Source organism: Mustela erminea, chromosome 1 (assembly GCF_009829155.1).
Source record: "Mustela erminea isolate mMusErm1 chromosome 1, mMusErm1.Pri, whole genome shotgun sequence".
NCBI lineage: Eukaryota > Metazoa > Chordata > Mammalia > Carnivora > Mustelidae > Mustela > Mustela erminea.
Genome location: NC_045614.1, coordinates 98,685,414 through 98,708,149, shown reverse-complemented (window position 1 = coordinate 98,708,149; position 22,736 = coordinate 98,685,414). Strand labels below are relative to the sequence as shown.

At 40.5% G+C, this 22,736-nt stretch overlaps 1 protein-coding gene across 5 annotated transcripts in view; it reads right to left on the bottom strand.

Moving 5' to 3' along the window:
- CASR (calcium sensing receptor) overlaps positions 1–22,031 on the bottom strand; it is a 75,215-nt gene extending 53,184 nt beyond the window's left edge. For 2 of the 5 annotated variants that reach the window (XM_032334935.1, XM_032334946.1), the window contains exon 1: positions 19,934–20,273. The gene's annotated coding sequence lies outside the window, so the exon portion shown is untranslated. Of the gene's footprint in view, positions 1–19,206; positions 19,908–19,933; positions 20,274–22,011 lie in introns of those variants that run through there. The other 3 variants (XM_032334936.1, XM_032334939.1, XM_032334938.1) reach the window with 3 other exon arrangements.
- Between the last annotated feature and the right edge of the window lie 705 nt (positions 22,032–22,736).

Genomic DNA, 22,736 nt, shown 5'->3' with positions numbered 1-22,736 from the left:
TCATGGACTTTGGTGTGACCCTTAGTCCAGTCATTGAAAAAATACTGTGCTATGGGTGCTTTCAAACAAAGAACCGAACTTACTGCTCTGTTGTCATATGTCCAGTTAGGGCACATGGTCTTTTCTTTGTTATTTTCACTCCAAGGACCCCTTAGCAGCCAAAAGAGATTTTATTTGGCTAAATTCTCACCATTAGAGTCCAGACTATAAAGCATTCCTGTACAATCTAAGTACAGAGTGAATGGCAACTGAATTTACTTTCTCTTTTGGGCCAGAGTTGGGACTTAGATGTGTTCAGCATGTGTCATTTGATGATCTTGATGTTCCCAGTCCACTCTCACCCCTTTTTTCTAGTCCACTATCTCCCTGGGGTTTTTGAACATACTGAACTAAGATAGAACAGTAAGGTTGTGTCTCCATTCTCTTTTCTTAGTCATCCAAGTGAGAGATTGGAGAACTTGATTCTCTTCCAGCTCTGAAACTGCTTGTCTGTACCCCCTTTTAAGATACCATAAAATTACTGTAGCATATTTTTAGAGAAGTTCTGAAGAAAACATTTTTTTTAGAAGCCAGCGCAAATCAAAGACTTTAATAAGCAAAGTAGACAGTCCCCATTAAAGACTCTTAAAAGGATCTTTAAGTGAATACTGTAGGCAGAAAAAAAGAGAGCAGAGTCATAAAGTAGAATCTACAAACCTAAAAGAGCAAAGGAAAGAATCTGGTAAATGAAAGTTCAGAGGGACAAAAGGATAAGGAAATAGTATACTGCAACAACAAATATGCAAGTACTTCCAAGCGTCACCTTGGAGTTTTCAAGAAGAGGGGATAACACAGGGTCAGGTGTTGAGGAGCTAAATGTGGGCAGAAAATACACTGATAAAGATCCAGGGCAGTTGGCAGAATTTGGCCAAGAGAAGGAAGCACATGGAAGAAATGAGAAAGGCATCTTCAAGTGGAGGGCTTGCATCTCTTAGAAACCACAGCTGAAATAGTCAGGAACCAGCTTGTGCAAGTCATCTTAAATTATCTTTGACCTCTTTTTGCTATGGTTGTCCAACTGATGGATAAAAAAATGAGTGTTGATTTGAGTAATTTAGATAGGTGTTTTGATACTAGCTTAGCAACTATACTCATATAGTAAGAAAAAAGATAGAAGGAGTCTATAGTGTTTATAGCCAATATGAGTCACAGGGTCAGGTGACTACTAAAGCAGTGGGTTGTTAACAAGGACCAGGAGGACCAAGAACCCTATCATACCTACCCTTTGCCTACACTTGCTATGCCACACGGTGTTCGGGTATGTATATTTCAGTCTTAGAGAAGGGGATCCAGACAAGCTGGCTTCTGTCCAAAGAAGGCAAATAGGACAATAAAAGCTTGAAAATGAAGTGGTGGGGCATTTGGGTGACTCCGTTGGATAAGCTTCCAATCCCTGGTTTCTGCTCATATCCTGATCTCAGGGTCATGCGATGGAGTCCTGTGTTGTCAGGCCCCGAGCTTGGTGGGGAGTCTGCTTGTTCTTCTCCCTCTACTCCCCCTGAAATCTGCTCTTTCTTTCTCTCTAATAAATGAATAAATTCCTTAAAAAAATGAAATAAAATGAAACAATGAGGAGGAAACAGTTGTGGGAACTAATACTGATAGTTTGTTGGGAGAAAAGAACTCTTAGTTGGGACATGATTGGAGTCCTCAGGATGCTGAAAGAGGTCTTGGGTTTTTTCTCAGTGGGTACAAAGAATAGGATTGGACAGAGAGGCAGATATTCCAGGGAGATAGATTTTGGTGTGAAGTAAGAAAGAATATTCTAACTATCAAAACTGTATAAGCTATAAACCTAGTAGGTTTATACCTACTAGGCATACGGAAAGTTTCCTATTATAACTGTTAGGACAATGCAACAATGGAAATATATGTCTCCCAAAGTGAGCGTGCGAAAGTGTTCAGGAAGAGGCTGGAGGAGCTGGTGTGAGGGAAGCAGAGGGAACATCGGGCCGTGGGTGAGTGTGGACAGATGATCTCCATGTCCCACTAGAATCTACAATGCTAAGAACTACCTTGAATTTATACTGCACCTTTCTTTCTTAGAAATTAAAGTGCTTTTACTTCTAGCCTCACAAGAGCAATGAATCACAGAGTAATGAAACAACTTGCTTAAAAATTGTTTGAACTAATTTGGGATAAAAATCCTTCATAGGGATATAATTGTCAATGGTTTTTATAAACTTAAACACATGAAACTATTTGAGTTTACCTAGCGGCAACATGCTACATATATCCAAGGCAAGCTTTTCAGATTTTATAGGGTAAATATGGAGATACTGATTTATATGTTTTAATATGTACATAAGTTGAATCAAAGAGTCCTAATGCCAAATATGTAAAATAAAGTAAACGAATGCATTTACTCACATTGACTTTTGGTTAGTCACTCCTGCCGTATGGCCCTAGCAGGTGAGGACCACCTGTATGATTCCTTCTAGCTATGAGATGTTGTACACTATCAAAGCCAAGAAGCTTTCAAACATGATGTCCCAGAGAGCCAGCTAGCCCTTGACAGGAAGTTGGCTGGCAGCAGGTATTGAAGGGGAGTGGAGAACTTACACCCTTCCTATGTTTTATCAGTTGCTTATTTACACTGTAGATGAGTAAAAACCCAGTATCAAAAAGCATCATTTGATTCTAGTCCTATGTTCAGTTAGTCTTTGTCTCTCTCTGGCACCTCTGGTATTGTTTTCCCTCCAAGAGGGCAATGAATCCAACTTCTTCCTTTTCCCTGTCCTACCCCTGCCACTTCATTGGCCCCAAGTCCAAGTAAAAGCATCTCTGGTAGGGACTGCAGCTCCTGAAGTAATGAACATGACTTTAAGGCTTTTCTGCTTGAGGTACCTTACATTTTCTTAGTTACTTTAAGAATAAATCCAGTTTATCTGCTTAAATCTGTTACTTCCTAGGGCTTAGGTTTCTGATTTATCCAGCACTTACTATCTTAGTTGGCAGGGGCCCACCTCTTTGTGGAACAGATCTTAGCAAAGAACTTTCACTTAAATGGCCATCCCATCACTGCCCTTCCCAAAAGCTATGCAGGTCTCACTGTCTTCCTTCCCCTCTGTGTCCTTTGTTGGATGCAGACTGAATAATCAGCACCTCCTGATTTATTTGCTTATTTGTGGTCTCCTTCATACTTTCCTATGAGTTCTTTCATTGTTCTGTCCCAAATCTCCCATTTCCTCCTGTGTTTTCCCCTTCTTTCATTTCTCCCATGTTTGGACTGACCATCTCTCATCCCCCAGTCATGGAGTCCAGGACTGGTATTCATGGTTACAGTCTGCCTTGTTCTTTCCCAAGCACTTTAATAATTTTGTTTCCTTGTCTCTTGATGGTCACTCTTGAGATGTTTTAAGGAGATGGTATTAGGACAGTGTTTTGTTTTTGTTTTTAAGTAGGCTCCATGCCCAAGTTAGGTTTGGACTTACAACGCTGAGATCCAGACATGCGCTCAGACCAACACCAAGATATGAGCTGAGATTGACAGTAGGATGCTTAACCAACTCAGTGACTCAGTTGAGTCACCAGGTGTCCCAGGACATGTTTTCTAGAGGTGTTCATGGACCTTCAACATCAGCATCGCCTGGGAACTTCTTAGAAATGCAAATTCTCAGGCCCCACTCCAGGCCTGCTGAGTCATAGACTTTGGGGTGGGGGCCCACCAACATTTGATTCTGATACTCATCCACTGCATTAGGAAATGGTTTTGGCTGGGACTCAGAACTACTCAAATCCTGCCTCAAGGTCTCAGAGGAAAACGTTTGTACAGAGAATATAGGACTTTGGCTCCAAACCCTAATGTCAAATTCTAGTGGGCCACATAGAAAATCCTTTTTCTATACTACATTAGCCTAAGTAATCTAGATCTAAGGCATATGATTTTGCTTCTTGTTCCAAGTCTAAACTTGAGTTGAGGTCTTCCTAATCAAGTATGAAAAAAGTGTGCTCCAAATTAGAAGGCATCTCTGTGCTAGAGATGTCAAACACTGTATATAATGATGAAATGTTAAAAGCCATCCTTTTAAAATTAGAAACAAGATAAGGATGTCCCATCATCATTTCTCTTTAACATTTTCTCAGAGGTTTAGACAATTTAGTAATATAATAGGAATGTATTAGAAATGTAAGATTTAGAAAAGAAAGATAAAAATATCAATTATAGACAATATGACAATCTTAGAATCTACAACATATAACTAGAATTCATAAGAGAATTTAGCAAAGTTGCCAGTTATATAGTAGATAAAAGCCAATTGCATTTCTATTAATTATCAATAACAAATATATACTTTATAAATAGATACTATTTATAATAGAAAAAAGTTAGTTTCTTCAGAAGAGAATGAACTAAAGATGCACAAGAACTTTTAGGAGAAAATTTCACATTATTGAAAGACGCTGAAGAAAATCTAAATAATTGAGCTTTCTCCTGTATTCATGGAAGACTCAATATTGTTATCATGTCAGTTCTTCCCAGATTGATCTACAGATTCACTACATTCTAATTAAAATCTTAACAGATATGTGTGTGTGTGTTGCATGTACACACCTTGACAAACTGCTTCTATAATTTATATGGATGAACAAAGGCCTAAAATAGTCAATAATCCCAAAGACGAAGAAAGGGGAAGGGAGGCTCATCTTACCAGCTGGCCAAAACAATATTATGCTAGAATAATTGAGATAGTTGATAATGGCAGGGAAGACAAATAGTATAGAACAGAGAACACAGAAAGAGACTCATGAATACACAGAACCTTGATAATTAAGATGATATTGTATTGGTGGGAGATGGAGTGGACTGTACCTAAAAAGTGTTGAGACAACTAATTACCTGTGTGGAAAGAGTGACTTTGGACCTGTACTCAGACCAGACACAAAAATCAACTGCAAATGGCTTGAAGATTTAAGTGTATTATAGGCAAAGGATGCAAGGCAGCTGAGTCCCACACACGCATCCCTCCTCCCACGCCCACCTGTACTCCTACTTCACCTGCCACTATTAAACCCCACTCATTCTGAGTTTCCAGGCAGTCAGATGCACAGTTGAATCTCAAGCCAGAGTAACCTTGAACTTGTAGAATCTTTTAAGAAATGCAAGCAAATCCTGCCACCATGATGCAGCTCAATACCATGTAAATCCACTTTTAAAAAAATGTGACCTTCTCTGCCATTTTTAAGACAAGATTTCCATTAATAAGCCACTCCATTTTCTGTTAATAAAGTTTACAGTTGGCACAAAAAAATTTTCAAAGAAAATGTCGAATGTCTTATAACCCAAGTATGGAAAGATTTCTTTCTTTTTTTTTTTTTTAAAGATTTTATTTATTTATTTGACAGAGAGAAATCACAAGTAGATGGAGAGGCAGGCAGAGAGAGAGAGAGGGAAGCAGGCTCCCTGCTGAGCAGATAGCCCGACGTGGGACTCGATCCCAGGACCCTGAGATCATGACCTGAGCCGAAGGCAGCGGCTTAACCCACTGAGCCACCCAGGCGCCCTGGAAAGATTTCTTAAGGAAGTTTAAGAAAATACAAATAATACAAGAAAGATGACATATTAACTTTAGTTAATGTAGTTTCAGTTAATATAGCTTAGCTACATTAAACTAAGAACTGCTCATAAAAAGATCCTGTAAAGTGAAAAGACAGGCTGCAAACAGGAAGGGAATAGTTGCAGCAATCTAACTGAAAAAGGAGGAGTAGTCAGAATGTACAACATTCCTACTGAAAGGAAAATAGAAGCCTCCCAATGGAAAAGAAATGGCCAGAAGACATGAACAGGCATTTTTGAGGGAAAAACTTCTGAATAGACAAGGAAAGAAATACATACACATCTGTAATCAAATCAAAACAATAGGGGCGCCTGGGTGGCTTAGTGGGATAAAGCCTCTGCCTTCAGCTCAGGTCATGATCCTGGTTTAAAAGCAATATTTACTAACTGAAATATATATAAGCAATGTACAAAGGTATAAAGAAGACATCAAAATGAACAAAATTAAAAATCACCCGAAGAGTCCATCACCAGGAGCCCTCCTTCTGGTGACTACATATACACATACATGTATAATTTTACAGAAAGGGATCATATTATACATTCTGGACTGCAACCCAGTTTTTTTTTTCATTCAACAAATGTGTTTGTTTCCATAAATAAGTAACAATCATATTTAACAGCTTCATAGTGATTAATGGTGTAACCAGTCATCTATTGCAGGGCATTTAAGATATTTCTTCTTTTTCTCCTATTACAAACTATTTCAGTTAACTAATCTTTAAATACTTCTTTAACACTTGTCTGATTATCTCTTTAGGATTAATTCCTAGAGGTGGAAATACTATGTCATGAGCTTTTTTGGCCAAGGATGATTTTCTCTTTTCAAAGATTACTTGCTTTAAAAAAAAACAAACAAACCAATATATACATTTTTTTAAATACAGAGAGTGCTAGCTGATGTTTTGTTTTAGTATTTTATTTTCTAAGGTTAAACTAGTCCTTCTACAATTGATTATGCTCTAAAGAAAAAGGCATTATTCAGAAAGCTCCACATCCCCTTCAGGAGCCTGAGTGGTGAACTTGTTTTAAAAATATCTGAAAAAACACTTCAGAGAAGGTCCAAAAGAAAGGCTGAAATGATTAGACTAAGGATTACCAGCTAAATGGAGGATATAAATAGATGAGAGACAGATAGATACATTCTCTAGAAGCAGAAATGGGGACTGCTAAACGGTCAATGAAGGAAGTCAGCAGAGAGATGATCAAAGCGATGAGAGCAGAAAGAAAGCAAGAGGGAGGTGCCTTCCAAAGACACCCTGAGACCTGAAAGCAGGGGAGACAATGTGATAAGTCTAGGAGATGTATATGAGTCAGCAGCAAGAGGCAGTTGGGAGGTGTCTCTTGGTTAGGAAACCAAGGTGCCCTGAGTCTAAGAAAAAAAAAAACGAATGAAAACCTGCATTAAGAAAAAAAAAAAAGTTATTAAGGAAGCTGAGAAGATGGAACTCAACGGTCTGTAGAAAAGGTTGTTTGTGGAGGAAATTATAAATATAAAAAGAGCACTGGCAAATATGAACCACAGTCAAAGATCTTGTAATAAAAGAAAAAGAGTGAAATTTTCTTCACAGTGTAAGTGAAGGTGAGGAAAGGTGGTGGCTGGCTCCTGCTCTACAGGAGACATAAGGGTTGCCGGGCACAGAACCAGGCAGCAGAAGGAAGGGGAGACAGCATTTAGTTCATTTAGACCAGGAAAAGGATTTGGTTCAAACAAGCTATAAATTTGCTACCTGAACCACAAGGTACAAAATACCAGACAAGAGCTTAGCTTCATGCAAACATTTCCAGCACATACAATCAGCTTCCCAGCTCAGCCCTCCACGGGGATGGGCCAAAAGAACAATCCAAGAAGTCTTTAGCATAAAAGCACAAAACAGAGGGAATGAGCAAGATGCAGTTCCAAAGCCTCCATGTCTTCAGACAACACACAGGCATTTTTTCCAGTTAAAGAAGGAAAATAAGTTTTTAAAAATGTCAGTGTCAATTTAAAAAGTACACAGATAAAAGAAAAAAATAAAAATTAGTCTGAATTCTATTTCATTAATTTCACAACTCTTCACATTTATATATATATATATATATATATATTACATATCTGTGTCTCTAGCTCTGTGTCATTTCTCTTTGACTCTATTGTATCATACCTGTTTTTATAAAAATGGATGTAATCTGAAATCCTATACTAGTTACTATATCATGAACACATTTATATGCCACTGAATATTCTTTTTCCAAATAATTTATAATGACTACTTGGTATTTCATTACCTCTGTGTATCATAGTTAATTCCCTTCTGTTGGACATGGAACGTATTTCAAATTTTTTGTATTATGAATATTGCCTCCCTAACCTTCCTTAGGGTTAAATCTTTGCACTTATTAATTATTCTTTCCTTAGTATAAATTCAGACATGGGAATTGCTAGATTAAAAGAAAAGAACATTTTAAAAGCTTATAATATTGTTGCCAAATTGCCTTCAAATAAGGGTGTTTCCATTTATACTGTCAAGGTAATACACAAGTGAGCTTTTGGCAAAATCATATTTTTTTTTAATTTATTTTCAGCGTAACAGTATTCATTGTTTTTGCACCACACCCAGTGCTCTATGCAATCCATGTCCTCGCCAGTACCCACCACCTGGTTCCCCCAACCTCTCACCCTCCGCCCCTTCAAAACCCTCAGATTGTTTTTCAGAGTCCGAAGAATGGAACAAAGCTCCCAGAAACTAAATTTTGACTATGGGCTTTGGAATTATGTGACATAGGTTTGAATCTAGGCTGTTCAACTAACTGGCCATGAGCCCTCAGGCAAGCCATTTAACCTCACTAAACCTCAGTTTTTTCATTGTATTGGGATAATACCTAACTAAAGTTTTTGATGGCATTAAACAAAGCAAGGAATAAAAATGCTTAGCGCAATGTCTAATACATTATGAACACTAAAGAAACAGTAAATGGTATTCCTTAGAATTTTTTTTTCTTATGGTTTCATATTGAAAGCTACCAACAATAGCACATGGAATGAGGCACCACAGAGAAGGAATTCAGATTACATGCGATACTAAAGGAAAGCATCAGGCTACCACGAAACCGCCTCATTAATGTGGGTCAGAAAAAGAACCTTCTTCAATTAGAAAATGAACTGACTCTACAATTATGTCCTAGTGGTGTCATTTTAGCATCATAGCTGCACCAGGCGACAACACAAACAAATGAGCACTCTCCTACTGATGGGCAGGGAGGAACGAAAGCGCCGTGGGAAAGCTCACCCCTTTGTTAGGAGGCCCCAGCTGCTCGGCAGACTCCTCCTTCCAAGGAGATAATGACAAGTTCTGGGAAAATTATAAAAAGAAGATTTTAAGCCCTGACATGTGTAAGCTGACCTAGTGGGTTGATAACACCACTCAAGCAATAACAGGAACAGTGACCTCAAAAAGAAGGAGGGAGGCAGGCATGGAAAGAGGAAGGGAAGGAAAGGAGAAGGGAGGGGAGAAAATAACCAAAGTGTGCAAACCAAATGAATGGGTCCCACCACACTGGCCTAATGATTTCATTCGGGGGGAAGTAGCTCCACAGATGTACAAACTGGGAGCGGGCAGTTGAGAACTCCTGACACGCTTGGGTAAAGACATTCAATGAAGGATGAATGGAATTAGGAAGTAAAATAATGGAAATGGAATTTGAGGAAATATGGAAGGAGAGGAGGGTGTCTGGAATCCCTCAGAAAGAACCAGGTGTTACAGGGCATTGCTAGTGTTCTCTGCCAAACACAGGGTCTCATAGAAAAGTTCCTTCTCATGATACTATGGAACAACAGGGTACACTAGCAAGTCACCCATAGCTGACACACAAGGGAGGGGAAAGAGGGTTAAGGTTGGCTTATTTTTTGACTTCTTGTTAATGTGTCTTGATTTCACCAAATTAGGAAGGGATAAGGTAGAAACGGAGGATAGGAAAGGAGAAGAATAGGAAGGGGGGTGTGGGTAAGGGAAGCAATCAGTCCCCATGATAGCTACTCCACAAGGGATCCAAAGATGCAGGAGATGGGCCCTGCTTTCGAAGAGTTTCAAATTCAGTTAGACAAAAATCCCTTAATATGAAAATGCAAACACATATGATAAATGTCAAGTAGGAACATAAGATGTGGTGGGTTTTTGGCTGCGGGCAGGTGTAGCTGAGAAAGCTTCCTGGTATAGAAGACCCGCATGGGATCTGGATAGACGATGATGAGAGAGGAGGTTCTCGACTGGGGACTTGGCAGGAGCTAGGCAGCTGAGGAAGGACTGAGAAGCCATGTTGACTGGAGACCTGGTGACATGTACCACCACCGACAGGACAGTGAAATGGAAAGGGTCTGGGCTTTGGGGCCAAGAGGACTTATTCTTCTCACTTACTAGGAGTCCTAGTACCTCAGTTTTCTCACCTCTAAAATGAGGATGGTTGAAAGGATGAAAATACTATGAATTAAGCACTACACAGTTACTGGAGCATCGTAAGTGCTTGGAAAGTGATATAAAATTTTAGTATATGACTACTTCTGGAGATAAAAGCGCAGCATAGGAAGGAGAGGATAGGAGAACAGTAACATAAAAAACAAGTTGAAGATTTCTAGAAACCTAAGTGTTCAAATAAGAAAGGTACAATGTAAAGGGTGATTAAAAATTAACGACGGAATGGATCCAAGCAAGGCTACCTAAAGTGTGGTCCTTGGATCAGCATCCCCAGTATCACCTTGGGAACTGGTGAGAATTACAGACATTTGGCTCTACTCCAGAGCTACCTAATCACAATTTCTGGGGGGGTGGAACTCAGCAATCTACATGTGAAGAATATTCCCATCCTTAAAGTTTAAAAGTCCTGGGCTGGAGGAATTGGAAAAATTTCTTGGCCAAGAGATTGGCTCAAAGTAGATACACCAGATTCCAGTTAGCTTTGACCTTAAAGTTAATCTTTCCACAAGCGCATGAAGGTTATTAATTTATAAAGAACTTTAGAGATTCTGCATGGAACGTAAAACTATGGGAAATGATTAAGATAGATGATGGTTACAGAATATGGGTACAGTAAGTGGGATTAGGTTATGTCAGTTTATGTCAGTTCATTTATGCTTTGTTGGTAATAAAGTTATAAAAAACCATTAGCCCCAAAGGTTTTCAGGGCCTTGAGGATTTTGGAGTTGTAAATGATATTGATTCATTTAAGCCACAAAACAAGCCTATGTCGTAGGTACCCTTGTCATCCTCTTTGTGTAGATGAGAAAAGTAGGGCATGGAGAGGTTTCCAAGGTTACAGGCTAATATGTGGCAGAGCATATTTGAACCCAGGTGGTGAGACTCTAGAATCCATGTTTTTAGCTGCTAGACTATGTTGCTTTCCCCCCGCCCCCAACAATAACTGATATAACCATTCCTTTTCTATTGGACATATAGGTTGTCTCTAGCATTTCACTTTCATAAATAAACTCTGTAGAGGACCTCTTCAGATATAGGACTCTAACCATATTCCTGATATTTTGTTTAGGACGGAGTTCCAGAAACTGAAATCCTTGGTCAAGGTCCACTTTTAAGACAATTTTAAGACAATTGTTTTCCAGATAATGTGTTATGGGGGTAGCCATTTCATCCCACTCCACCTATATTATCTTTAAAGTCTTAGTATCTTTAATAAATAAACTAGCATACCATTTTTAAAAATTCTTATTTCTTTTATTCATGTAAAGTTAAAATATTTGTATATACCCACCAACCACATGCTTTTCTTTATTTGAAAACTGTTAAATCCTTTGCCCACTTTTTTGGAACCACAGTTTTAATGTTCATTCTATTAAATTCTATGTGCTCTTTAGATACTGAAACTTTAAACCTTTTGGCATATTTGGCCTGATTTGTTTTAGTTTGTTTTCCTTTTAATTATGACTTTTATACATAGTATTTTAAATGTTTAAGTAATAAAGTCTATTAATATTTTCCTTCATGATTCTCTGCTACTTTCACACTTAAAAAGAATTTCCTCATCCCCATAAAAAATCCTTTTTTCCTCTTCACACGTCCAAAAAGAAACTTTCCAAACTTCAAGTTTAGCTTGAAGTTACAATTTGAGGGAATATATTTACAGTAAGAAGTTCACTTCTTCAGAAAACTATAAGAGCTATGTGCGTTCACTTTTGCTAATAGATATCCATGGAGTTGAGTTCCATGAAACCTGCATACAATCAAGAGACAGTCAGCTAGTGGGAAAAGTCGACGGCTAGAAATAAATGTACTCAGGAACGTTAATCCTCTTTGTCATCTATAGTCGTGTTTTCTCTGGCAAGTCATTCCACCTTTCAGTGCCCTGTTTTTCTCATTTGTAAGATGATGATGCCTATCTTGTGCATCTCCCTTATTGACCTCCTGAGATGTTCTGAGGATCATATGAGTTAATACTAGGAAAGTGCTTTACCACCACTGAGTGCTATAGCAGTCTACATCTTGAGATTCGTTCCTTCATTCAGCTCCTCCAATGGACTCTGGAGTTTCAACATCGAATAAGACCTGTTATCTGTGCTGGATAAGGTTGAACAACGTGTGTTAGCTCTTTTAGGTCTTTTAACAACCAATGAGTGGGCGAAATGAGGTGGTTGAAATGGGTGAAGGGCTTCAAAGGGTACAAACTTCCAGTTATAAAAATAAGTCACAGGGATGTCATGAACAGCATGGTGACTGTAGTGCATATTTGAAAGTTGCTAAGAGAGTAGATCTTAGTTCTCATCACAAGAAAAAAATTGTTCATGTGATAGATATTAACTAGACTTATTGTGGTGATCATTTTGCAATATATGCAAATATCAAATCATTATGTTGTATACTTGAAACTAATATAATGTATCTCAATTATAACTAAATAAAAAACCCCAACGAAGTAGGTGATATTAATAATAATAATAATAAATAATCCCAGTTTATAGATAAGGAAACTGGAGCACAGAGAGGTTAAATAACTCACCCAAGGTCACACAGCTAGAAAGCTGTAGAGCTGGGACACAGGCCCAGGCAGTGTAACTCCAAAGTCTGGACTTTAAGCCATGAGGCTGTGCTGCTTCCCAAAAGATGAAGGTGATAATTAGATAACTGCAGAGTGAAACTTTATTTGGAATATTTTCATTTTTAAGAATAAAGAAAGAGAAGGCCATATGGCCTCCTCACTACCTTTATCTCTTGAACTCTCCATTGACAAACAGTGCTAAAGGGCTCCCTTGGATAGGGGTTTGCAGTATAGGGAGAGGCCGACTAGGATCCTGACCTGAAGGAGCTCTGATGGACTGGGGGTCTGAAGCTGTGGTAAAGAACCTTGGTCTGATGGTTCTACTCTCACTGGCTCTCTCTGATCAGCTGGCACGTCCCCTCCTCTCCCTACCCATCATCTCCCACAAGGGCTACCAGACTGGAGATCTGGGTATCAAGACTGGCCTATCTGAGTGAGTAGAGCTAACTGAATGCCCGACATGCAGCTGGAGCTCAACCAATGCTGTGGAACTAAACTAAAGGCTTATGTCGAATTACAGAAAATTTAGAAGGACCAAATGGAGGACATGATAATTTTTTCAACCATCAGCTTCCATTAAGAGGAGAAAAACAACTTTTTTCCTAAGGACGACAGCTCACAATTATTGTTGGGGGGTGGGGGAAACAATAACAGTGTCTTTGAGCCTGCTTCTTTCTTTCTACATGAAAAACAGCAAGTAAACAAGAAACATGCTTGTTAGGAACTCCACCAACAAAAGACAAGGGAGGAAGAAGTCAAATCACTTCATTTTCTTACTGTTAGTAATTTTGCTTGTATGCATGTGAAAGACTTGTTGAAAGAGTAGCTAAAATTAGTTTTCTCCCTGCAGGTATCACATTACCTTTGCCCCCATCATACCGATAAGCATTTCCCGAGGGTGGAGGAAAACAGGTTTCCACCCCAGTTCCTAGGGAAAAAAATCAATTATAGATGAGAAACACATAAAAGCCAATTAATTCAGGTTACTTAACCTAAGAAATCATCATTCTTCCTGCTTTATCAGTGTAAGGAAAGATCTCAGACAGGAGCTGAGCCAAAGCATGTGGACCAGTTAAGCAGCTACCATATGCCAGGCATTGTGGTAAGCACTTTCCCTATATAGTTCATGTAAACCTCACAACCACCCTTTCAAGGAGACATCCTCCATTTTACAGATATCTAAAGGAATATCCCCCAGTAAATACTGGCGCTCAGAGAGGTGAGGTATGCTGCCCAAAGTCACAGAGATGGACAGTCCACTTTTATCCAAATTCTAGACCGTCTAGTGTAGAGGCAGACCTTATTTTTCCTCATTTTACACTTTACCACTCACTCATTGGCCCTGCTTAATTATAATGTCTGTACATTTCTGTGGCTTCAAGTAATGATACAGTTGTTCAAGCAAGTGAATCCAACACTCAGTCAGCATTTCCTAGGATCCACGTTTGGGGGAAACAGGCACAAAATTCCCAGCAACGGTCCACCGAGCACTACCACACACATCTGGATAATTTTCCATCTTATGAAATGGATGATGTGGTTAGCAAGACTACATTGCATTATAAAATAGGGATGATCTAAATCCCCTGATTCTCACTGGCTTTAACAGAGGCACCTTAGCTTGTGCATATTGAACTGTGAGAGGGCATTTGAGAAAAAAAGAGAAAAAATTCAATCAGGTTGAAAGACAAAGTTGAAAGAGTGAAAAACAAAACTACCAGGCATGAGTGAGTGTTGTATGTGCCACTTTATGACAGTGGCAAATGGATGAGATCTAATGTTCACTCACCTTGAACTAAAAGCCTCCCAGAGATGAGAGAGACAGAGAGAGAGAGAGAGAGAGAGAGAGAGAGATAATGGCTTTTATTTGTTCTGGATCGACTAAGCCTTCCTGACATTATTTTATGTTGTAACATAGAAGTTGTCAAGGAGTCTTCTCAATTACAAAGACAGGTTTTTTGTTGTTGTTGTTGTTGTTGTTCCAATCATTAAGTCCTCCGCACAGAAGCACATCCTAGATACCTGATCCCTAGTCCTTGTGGATACCTGGTTTCCTTTTGTTATCCTAAAGTCATTTAGATGACAATACCAAAAAATGACAGACTAGAATCCTACTCCCCACAAGTAATGAGTAATTGAGTTTTGTGATCTTTACCTTGCAGACATCTCAAGCTTTGGTTCCTTTTCTCCATGGCCACTGCCACGGCCACCATGGTTCAGGCTATCATCATCATCATCTGAATGGGTATAATTTCTGTAAGTGGTTTCTCTGTTCCACACTTGTCCCCCTTTTAACTCAGCATCCTTATGCAGCCAGAATGATTATGGTCTAAATAAAAACTCTCATTAAGTCACTCCTCTACTTAAAACCCTATAGTGGCTTCCTTTGTATTAGGATAAATAATGAAAAAAAAAAAAGCACGCCAATAATAACTAGATACATAATCTGTGCTGGGTACTACATGACTTATCCTCAGTTCTTGCAAGAACCCAGTAAGGGAGATGCAACCTTCATTACCATTACTTATTGAGGTCAAGATACTTAACCAAAGCCTCACAGCTAGAAAGTGACAGAGCTGTGACTCAAACTTGGGTATGTGTGCTTTCACTGTGCATATTTTAAAAACCGTATCTATCCATGTGATGGCACGCTGGTTCTCCATGACCTGGTCTGCTCACCACTCCAGCCTCATCCCTTCATGAGCTCCTTTTTGCTCTTTATGCTTCAGCTCTTTGAGCCACTTGCATGTCCTGGACCTTGGCATGCTGTTCCACACTTCTGTTTTTGTTTGTTTTTCCACACAAATCCCTTCTTTTATAATGCCCTCTTTCCTTTGTTTATCTTGAGGAGTGTCTCATCTTTCAAGATTCATCTCAAGTGCTAACTCATCCCTGAACCGTTCCTCAACTTCTCCTCTCCTTGGTGAACTAGATCCCTTGGCTCCCTGTGTATCACGTTCCCTAATTATGCTTTCATTATGGCAACCACAGCGCTTTCCCATCCTTACATGAGTAAGTATGAGTCCCCTGTCTTAAACTTCTATGAATTCCTCACATGCTGGGACTATGTCTTAGCACAGGGCTGAGCACATAGAAGATTTACAGCAAATATTGTTGGATGAATGAAAATATTTGTTCACATGTGAAGTATGTTGCTTGGTCAGAGCACCCCACGTTAATACATTGTGAAATTTATATTGCTTTTACTTAGAGCATCAGTGCAATTAGTAATTGTTTTTCTTTAGTAAAGGACTGAATATGAAACTCTGAAGAGGTACTTGCAGCTTTAGAGTAACTGAACATTTTGACATCCTACCAATGACAGCAGTGGGTAAGAGTGGAGAGAAGATACTGTAGTCTATCTGCCACACTTCTTTTCACTGGGAAAGTGATAACAATGAGTTGTCATGTACAAGTCAAATTTGGTATGGCAGATACATGCATATCTATGTTAGCAATAGGAATATAGATGATTTGTTTTTGAACCATAATGCACATATTTTATTATGCATAGTAAAATAAACAGATAAGAATGAAATTAAACACTTCATTTAAAGCATGAGTAACAGCAATGGAAAACCATGACCAACTCAAGACAGCACAGATGATACTGTGACAGCAAAGAATCCTTTTCTAGAATTTCAGAAATGCTAGTTCTACATGTATACACATGCTGTATGGCAAACACTACGTGGCAGCCAGACTTCTTGATTACTAGCAGCCAAATGCAATTTCTAGCTGATACACTCTGCTCCTATCTCAAAACCGTATATATCTTCAATATTTCCACCTACTCTGGAATCTCAGCTGAAGAGAAACCTCCTTGAGAAACCCTTCCTTGGTCTTGCAATACAATCTGTATACACCCTCAAAGAACTTTACTTCTTTATTTTAGGGAACTTGTTTTAATTTGTAATTACATATTCAATACTTTGTTATTTTATTAACAGTTGCTTCCCTGATGCATCTATAAGCTCCAGGAGATCAGAGATCTTCCTTTATTTTTTCACCATTTTTTCCTCCAGTGACTGACACATAGCCAGATACTCTATAAACATGATGAATGAATGAATGAATGAATGAATCAATCATTGCCATGTTCTCTTAAGAATTATACCTCATTCCTTATGAGACTCAAGCTGGTAGTCAATTTATTCCTCCTCATTATTTCCCTACTCTATCACAAGGATCAGTCCTTATTTTCAAATCTACTCCCTTACTAACCTCCATTCAAAAAGGCTTCTTATGGGGCACCTGGGAGGCTCAGTGTATTAAGCCTCTGCCCTCAGCTCAGGTTATGATCTCAGGGTCCTGGGATCGCGCCCCATATTGGGCTCTCGGCTCAGCAGGGAGCTTGCTTCTCCCACTCTCTCTGCCTGCCTCTCTGCCTACTTGTGATCTCTCTCTCTGTCAAATAAATAAATAAAATCTTTTTAAAAAAGGCTTCTTATAAGTGGCAGCTTCTCCTCAACCTGAACTTTCTGACACGTGTGGGATCCAGGTCTAAGTAATGCAACATGAATAAAATGAACAAAATAAAGGAAATGTAGTGACTTAGAGTACTTATTAGGGTATTTTATTTACTTTATTATTTTTTAAAAGATTTATATATTTATTTCAGAGAGAGAGAGAAAGCAGGATGGAGGGAGAGAAGGAGAGGGAGAGAGGGTCTTAAGAAGACACTGTCTAGGGCACCTGGGTGGCTCAATGGGTTAAAGCCTCTGCCTTTGGCTCAGGTCATGATCCCAGAGTCCTGGGATCGAAACCCGAATAGGGCTCTCTGCTCAGCAGGGAGCCTGCTTCCTCCTCTTTCTCTCTGCCTGCCTCTCTGCCTGCTTGTGATCTCTGTCTGTCAAATAAATAAATAAAACCTTTAAAAAAAAAAAAAAAAGACACTGCCCTGAGCACAGAGCCTGACTAGGGGTTCCATCCCACAACACTGAGGTTATGACCTAACCCGAAACCAAGACTCGACCACTTAACTGACTGTGCCAACCAGGTGCCCCCTATTAGGTTATTTTAAACACTACATAACTCCTAAAAAAGCCTATTAGTTCTTAAAAATAATTTAAACTACTTATATTTTGTCAAATAGATAAAAATGGGTTTATTTGCTGATTTTTTTTTTCATTTCTCAATATATTTTGGCCTTGCCTAGTAAAAGCGTTGGAACAGAGTTGACTGTGCTGATTGTTAGCAAGAAGTTACGCCACATGTGCGGTCTCATAGCAAAATTATCTGGAGATTATTCCTAAATGCCAGGGCCCTATGCTTCAGGATTCTTCTCTTCTCAAGAATCTTGGCCTGCTCCTCCCTTCCTACTTCTGTGTTCCTCTCTAACCCTTCTTCTACATCTCTCCCCACCACCTCCCCACCTCCGTTGTCTGCCACAAAGCTATGTCCCTGAGCCCCGTCACAAGTATAAAACATCCATCTTTTGAGGTTCTTTCGGAGGAAGAATCCTCTGCCAGCCACTCTGCTGGGCCTGGGTGGAGAAGGGAGAAGCTACTAAGAGCCATAATTGGCAAAACTGTGTTTTCAGGAATAGGAACTCCTGAGGTGCTAATTCCTGGAAATCAAGCGCATTTTAGGAAATACCCTTCATCAATTCCCCTCAGTACCAGACTCTACTTAAGTCACACTTGGAAATTCTAGTTTAAGGGAAAGAACATAATTTAGCACTCATCATGGACTCTTCCCTAAGGCTGGGAGAGTTAAGGAAAGTAAATGAAGTGTCCTCTCAGTAGTGGGCTCCCTACCCCAAAGGGCTACCCCAGTGAAAGACTTTGAAGACAGCAGGGGCTGTGCCAGTGGGGAACACTGGCAATTATGAGATGCAGGCAGTGGCAGTGATGTCATTTTCTTCTGGTACTTTCTTTAGGCAGGAGGTAGGATAAAGAATCAAAAGGAGGGGACAGAGCAAGAATAAGAAAGGACATGAGTAAAAAAAAAAAAAAGCTACAAAGTGGAAGACAATATTTTTGCAATATTTGATTTTAAAAATCAAGTGCATGTGTTATCTGTTAAAATTACAGTTTTAAAATAACCTAAAAAATAATAAATGACCCCCTACTGTCTGGTACCTTTTATTTTTCTCCACAGGGAATGTGGCAGCTGGTGATCAGGTCTGACACCTTAATTTGGTGCCACAGAGGCAGTGTCCTCAAGGCACCTGGAGGCTTTGGCTAAAGAGGCTGGATGCTGACACGGTGGCCCTCCCTTTCCATTGCGAACATACTAGAAAGCTGCCCAGTCCCTTGTTAAGACACAGGGAAAGGGAGTTCTTTCTGACAACGCCACAGGCAGAAAGAAGGCGCAGGCATAGCACACTACCCACAGCCCGTGTGTTGGTACGCACTCCCGTTCAACCCAAAGGGCGACCCCCAGCAGCTTCTGCGGGTAACTGAACAGTCGGTCCTGCTCCTGAAGTCTTTGGTCTTGACTTCCCTCAAGCCACGCACCCGGTGTTCCCGGGGTTGAGCTGCTCCGACGGGCGCCCTTCGTTTGCTCCTGAGCCCATGCGGTCCCTGGACCCCGCCACTGCCCATCCTGCATTGTGGCACTTTCCGCCCGCCCCCCTCGCGTACCTTGGTCCTACCTGCAGCCCTGGCCCCAGCTCTCTCACCAGGGGCAGCGCCGGCCCGTTGGCTGTGGATCTACACGAAGATGGGCAGGAACTTGAGCTCAGGACGCCAGGTGGGCCCAGCAACCACGGTCTCGGTCAAGGTCTCGGAGAGGCGCCAGCTGTCAGGGCGGCCACCGCAGCCCCCGCAGACCCTCTGGGCGGCCGCCGCGGCTCCGGCCTCGGAGCTCCGCCCCTCTCCCGCTCCCCGCCCGCCTGTCCCCTGGGGATCCCAGACTGCGGAGCCCAGCTCCCTTCGGAGCTCACTCGCCCGCTGCTCCGTAACCTCGCACCCCTGGTAACCCCAGCACCCTCACGGTCTTCCCAGCCCAGATCCAGCTGCGCTACAAAGTGGAAGACAAAGTGGAGCCCGGCGCCCAGGGCGCCTCTTCTCTCCCCCGGGGGCCACCCGCTGGGTCTGGTTCCCGAGAACAGCGGGTCCCACGCTCAGGTCCTCCCCTGTCCTCTCCGCACCAGGAATTTCCCGGACCCCAGATCCTGCTCCCGCAGTCGGAGAGAACCCCTTCCCTCCTCCTCGAAAATGGAAAGAGGCTTTAAGACGTTGGGGGCTTGCGACTCCACCAACGTTCTCTGTGCCAACAGTGGGAAACTTTTTTTTTTTTTTTTTTTTTTTGGTAAAGGACCAGAGAGCCACAGTAAAATAAATACAAATCCCATGCCCAAACTCTTACTCATTCTGTAAGACTCCGGTCAAGCGCTGCTTACGCTGCGAGACTTCCTCGGTGCTCGAAAACAGCTCCCTCCTTGCTTCTGTACAAGCTCCTGCTCCGAAGGACTCGAGGTCCTGCTCGGCCAGATGCAGGCACCTGTAGCTTGTGGTTTCCTGCACCGACCCGACCCTGCGCTCCTGGTAGACGGGGACGGATGCCTTGCTCACTCCAGTCCGGGGCGCCTGGCATAGCGCCCGCCACCTATCAGACGCTCGAATATTTTTTCAGTAGGGAAAATTAATTTCTTTTTTAGAAAACCCGTGTTTTTCTTTTTATCCTCAAACAGCACATACCCCTTTGGGTGGGCAGTTTGCTAGCATCTATAAAGAATGACAAAAATTATTATCCCTTGGATGCAGTAATTTCATTCTTGGGGAAATTTCCAAAACAAAATAATGTTCATGTGTAGATGTTTGTAGCAAGATTATTATCTTTTTACATAAATTAATGGTAATAAAAAACACAAAAAGCAAACAAACAAAGCCAAACTGTCAACAATAGGAAATCGGTTAAATAAATTATGGGAGGATAACTTAATGAGATATTGCACAATCCTTAAAATGAAAAACATCAAGGCATGTGTGCCTCAAAATGTTTTTAGAACAAGAGGGGAATAGTTATTTCTAAAGGAAAAGATGAAGTAACATGGTGAAGTGTTTACAAAATAACATTAAGCCAAAAGAGTAAAAAGTTGCATAGTTACTAAGCTTAACAACTTCAAGTAAAAAAATCAAATTTCTTCTCTGTAAAATGGGGCTAACACCTTGAGGGATTCTTGGAGTATTAAATGTAGTTAAGTATTTGGGGAAAATGCCAGACACGTAGAGGTTACTCCACAAAAAGTTTCCATTTTCTTGGTTCAAAGGAGCATAGACTCAATGTAGTCTCTCAAATAGATCCTCATCACAGCCAAGTTCTGCCCATTAACTTACTTCCCCTCGAAGGCAGCATAAGGGGAGTTGCATAAATGTTCAAGCACCAGGATAAAGTGAAGAGGAGAATCTAGTTAATAAGAATAAATGCCAAGCCCTCCTTCAGGCCCAAATGCCCAGCAATGCAAGTTCAGAGTGGGGGATTTGGCTCAGCAGGCGTCCATATCAAGATGTCTGGAAGATTGTAGTTGGCTACAAGCACAATGTAGTCAGTGCCCAAGAGCTGAAATAATTCCACCCCAAAACTGAATAACACTGCAGCCTTGGGGTGAATTAATACTTTTCTGTGATCAACTCACACCTGGGCATAACGTTTAAATGTCTTTAAGAAAGTGTCACTCTGAAGAGCTTTTATTACATTTTAAAGAAGAAGAAACTGAAGCTTACAACAGTTAGGAGGTGGCAGAAGCATGACCTGAAATCTGAGTAGTTTGACCACAGTCAAGGTGTTTGACCCCTTTGCCAGTGAGTTCCAGTGTGTTCATCTCCCACTGGGGATGTAGTAGATGGCTTTGAGTGGTATACAGGTGAGGAAGTTAAATAACAGTGGATCACATGGTGAAAGAAGTTCTGTCCTTTTCAGTTCTCTGATTCTATAGATTATGCCTAAAGAAGAACAATCATTTTTGTGATTCTTTGTCTTTACACCTCTCTAACACTTGCTAATCTGTTTTTAACAGAGAAAGCCTGCATCAGGCGCAACACCTTTGCTAGGCAACAGTTCCTAAGTAGAATTTAATATCATTGCTTTTGCTTCCTTCTGATATTATTCCTTACACTGTTAATTTCTGACTGATACAGGTTTTCCACTTACAAGATGTTGTAGCTTTCATTTAAGGTAAATTTACTTACCTAAGAAAATTGGGTAACCTCAAAGAAAGATATTAAAGAATGAATAAGACCAGTGATATTTGGATATGGTAGAAATGGCCAAATGATGAAGGTGGTACACAGTTGCCTAACCTTTGGGAAATCCTGCCTCACACTCCGTTATGACCAGTGGATGAAAGGTGTGGTGGGACAGGTTTCAGTTCAAAATGAACGGGAAATTTCTGACCATCAGAGCTGGGTGAGAAGATTTGAAAGGGCTGCCATAGCAATATTTACCACATTGCGCTCCCTCCGGGAACTGAAGTGGAATTTAGATGACTGCTTGTCACTAGTGATGGTATGGGAAGGCAAACACACTAGATAGTTTATAAGCTCTGACGTTCCTACCAACCAGGAGAATCTGAGATTCTTGGCAGCAGAGCTTCCCGGAGACTTGACCTCTGGAAAAACTGCATTTTGAAAAAAGTCACATTAACTCCCGTTGAGGACAAATTCCCAAAGAAGGGTTCCAGGTGAACTTTGAGCAACAGCAGCATCAATGTGACAATTGTATTATGTATGAAACACTGGTAAATTACTCTGAAGGTAATTGCTTTGAAAGAGATAGCATTTGGGGAAGGGGGTTTGAAAATGTTAGAGTGTTTGTTTACAATTCAATCATCTACTCTTTAACTTCACTTTCTTCTGGTATCGTCTGTATTCATAACGATTTCCAAAGACCAGGAGGACAGGGCATCTCTTCCTTCTTTCAAATATCCGTATCTGCCAGTCTCATGCTTGTGTGGTGTCTGCTTGCCCCAAAGCAGCTGTCTCTGCTGTTCATTTTGACAAGTATAAAAATGCGTATGTGTGAAAAAGGTACACAGCCGTTAAAAAGTGACTTTGGTGTAGGAAATTTACTTTACAACTGTATGGGCTAAAAATTCATCAAGTACAGGATCACTATCAGACTATCTTAAAGCTTCAGAGTATTTGGCACTTGGAATATCTTAAGATGTCAC